The sequence below is a fragment of the Octopus bimaculoides genome, chromosome 6 (assembly GCF_001194135.2).
Source record: "Octopus bimaculoides isolate UCB-OBI-ISO-001 chromosome 6, ASM119413v2, whole genome shotgun sequence".
Lineage (NCBI taxonomy): Eukaryota > Metazoa > Mollusca > Cephalopoda > Octopoda > Octopodidae > Octopus > Octopus bimaculoides.
This window is the reverse complement of record NC_068986.1, coordinates 62538508-62542134: the sequence shown is the minus strand read 5'-3', so window position 1 is coordinate 62542134 and position 3627 is coordinate 62538508. Positions and strand designations below refer to the sequence as shown.

The 3627-nt window shown below is 42.0% G+C and overlaps 1 protein-coding gene across 1 annotated transcript in view; it reads left to right on the top strand.

Moving 5' to 3' along the window:
• Positions 1 to 3627, top strand: part of LOC106879572 (fibrillin-2) — a 276076-nt gene that overhangs the window by 254031 nt on the left and 18418 nt on the right. The window lies entirely within an intron of this gene.

Sequence of the window (3627 nt, the reverse complement as noted above, 5' to 3'; positions counted from 1 at the left end):
TAACAATTTTGCCAAGTAGTTCAGTATGCAAAAAAACCTTTATCGCTAAATCATTTATAATTATAGATATATGGGGATTAGCAAGAGTTGCTTCACCAACATACTGAAAATTTAGAAATAGCAGTTAAAAAACTACTAATTCTAACTACGATTTTTTCTCCAACGGATGGCGATATTTATGGCACACATAGAACAAAAACGAAGAGAAGATAAACGAAAACAAACCTGCTGTTAGTTAATCATGTACGACGTTTCGTGATTAGAATATAAAGATTCGTTCCACTTATCAGCATGATATCCAAAATTATAAATTTGAGAATGCTAATAAATCCATGTATATCTGACCGTGCGACATCAAATATCACATAAGGAAAAACAGCATCTACAAATTTATATCAACTAGTGAGTTCCGTATCCCTCCTCAAAATTATTCCATGTGCATCACAAATAGTCCCGCAGAAAAAAATTGCAGTTTAACCATCCAGGAGAAGACCATCAGTATCGATATAGGGCAGAGAATTGCCAATTAATTAATAAATTAATAATTAACAATTTTGCCAAGTAGTTCAGTATGTAAAAAAAACCTTTATCGGTAAACCATTTGTAATTATAAATATATAGGGATCAGCAGGAGTTGCTGCAATTTTTTTTCTGCGGGACTATATATATATATATATATATATATATATATATCATCATCATCATCATTTAACATCCATTGTCCATGCTAGCATGGGTTGGATGGTTAGACCAGGCTGGCACGCTGGAAGGCTGCACCAGACCCCAGTCTGATTTGGCATGGTTTTCTATGGCTGAATACCCTTCCTTACACCAATCACTCTGAGAGTGTAACAGGTGCTTTTACGTGCCACCAGCATGGGTGCCATTTGCATGAAACTGAGGTGATTTTACGTGCCACCGGCACAGGTGCCAATTTGCATGACACTGGTATCTGCCATGACTGCGATTTTGCTCAGCTTGATGGGTCTTCTTCTCAAGCACGACATGAGGCCAAAGGTCTCAGTCATTGCCTCCGTGAGGTCCAACACTCAAAAAGGAACTCACACACTTTGCCTCTGAGAGGCCCAATACTCAAGAGGAATTCTGCCACTTTGCCTCCGCGAGGCCCAGTGCTCGAAAGGAACTCATCCAATTTGCGTCTGTGAGGCCCACTGCTCGGAAGGTGTTCTTTACATGCCACCAGCACGGGTGTACTTGGCTTGATGTGTCCTTTCAAGCACAGTACGTCGCCAAAGGTCTCGGTCACCTCTGTGAGGCCCAAAGTTCAAACATCATGCTTCACTACCTCATTCCATGTCTTCCTAGGTCTACCTCTACCACAGGTTTCCTCCACAGTTAGAAATCAGCACTTCTTTACACAGTTGTCCTTGTCCATACACATCACATGACCATACCAGCACAGTCGTCTCTCTTGTACACCACACCACACCTGACTCCTCTTATGCCTAACTTTTCTCTCAAGATGCTTACACTCTGTCAAACACATGCACTAACATTGCACATCCAGCGAAGCATACTAGCTTCATTTCTTTCATGCCTTCACATGTCTTCCACTGTCACAGCCCATATTTCACTGTCATGCAGCATAGCTGTTTGCACACAGGCATCAAAATGCAAGTGCACCATCATCCATACGGACTCATTTCTCTCTTATGACGTCATGATTTTCTCTCACACACTGTCTTACAATCTGAAACACTTCAGTTCTTTGGTCCCACGCTGAATATAGGCAAACTCCTTCTTTTCTGCTTTTCCTTTGGCTATATATACTTGTCTCCTAGCATCTCGTCAGGCAATCTGATACAGTACTCTGCTACTCTCATTCTTCCAGGCCTGTTTCTTAGCTCTAATGGCCCTGTCTACTGCATGGTTCCACCACCACGTTACCCTAGGTCTGGATGGGACTTTGCACTAGCCACAGTTTTGGTCTGTGACACTCAGCAAGCTGTCCCACAGGAATTCCCAGGTTCTCTCTATGTCACAAGTCTGTAGCTTCTCTCTTTCATCGAATCTCTCAATGCGGATGTCTGTAAATCTCTGACCATATGAAGGGTCCTTAAGCTTCCAAATCCTTCTTTTCCAGATTGGTTCACTTTTTGGCATCCTTCTGAACTGGAGTCTAAAGTCACTAATGACTAGTCTATGATGGGGAGTACATTCTTTACCAGGGCGGATCTTTGAATTTAGGAGCAACCATGCATTTTATACCTATGTGTCTTGTCTGTGAGGAACCTGGTTGAAGCTCCTCTCCACCTTACCTCTAGGAAGTAACATACATCAACACACCTGCATTTAAGCTTCTCAACAATCTTGCTAGACCTACCTTTCAATGTGCCTGCATTGATAGTGCCAATTCTGAAAACTGGGGAAGAGATGTGGGAGGGAACATGGGAAGGAATAATATTTGGTGAGAATGTATTTGATCTGGCTAGCACAGACACATGATTGATAGGTTATCAGGTGGCTGGCTAGCTTCCTGAAGTTCATGTTGCAAAAAGTAGCCATGTTCCCTCTTTGTTTTGGGAACCAAAATCATAGCCCCTGCACACCATGGAAGATACCAGGCTGCTGTCTGACATGCTTATTGAAATCCCCAGCCACAATGAGGAGATCATTGTCACTTGTCTTTGAGGTAGCCTGCAGAAGAGTATCATAAAAGCGGTCCTTCTGTTCATTTGGTAGGCCTGCTTGGGGAGGCATAGGCAGAGATAATTGTCACTATACTGTTCTGTAAGACTAGCCTAAGCTTAAGCACCCTATCGCCCTTTCTGGCTACCTCTATGACCTTATCCACCCATTTCTCTTCAAGAAGTATGCCAATACCACCTGCCCTGTTACTGTTACCTTCCCAGATTTTATACCTATGTGTCTTGCCTGTGAGGAACCTGGTTGAAGCTCCTCTCCACGTTACCTCAAGGAAGTAACATGCATCAACACACCTCTGTTTAAGCATCTCAACAATCTTGCTAGACCTACCTTTTAGTGTGCCTACATTGATAGTGCCAATTCTGAAAACTTGGGAAGAGATGTAGGAGGGAACATGGGAAGGATGTTATTCAGCACCTGAAAAAAGGGTTTCCATGTTCATTTTGATAACAGACATGTCACATCAGTTGTTCTCTTGCTTTAACCTACCATCATTCAAACATATTAAAAATTGTGGCCCCGATAGTGAGGTGGGATGAGGGCAATGTAAGCATTGTAAATACAAGCGTTGCTGCTGCAAATATCATTGATCTATGTTTAAGTTAAGTAAATGAGTCGCTATAGGTAAGTCCATTATATATAAACAGAAAAAGGTAGGTGGGTTGGAGGGACAGGGGTATGCAAGTCTTCTGCTACAGAAGTGAGGCAGAACCCTATCATAATTTCTGATATAAGAGGAAAGATTTCTGGTATTGGTAGTGGAGGTGTGAATGGGTGGTCCCATCGCAAAGAAGCAACGGCGACACACAAGAGATAAAGTGAGATACAGAGATAGCAGTAAGGGACTTGAGGCCTTTAGCATGGCAAGGATCATAGAAAAGTATGGAAGTGATCAAATTGAAAAATTTCGAGAATTATAAACCACAATGTCATCTTAACTCAAAATATACGTAAGCATCA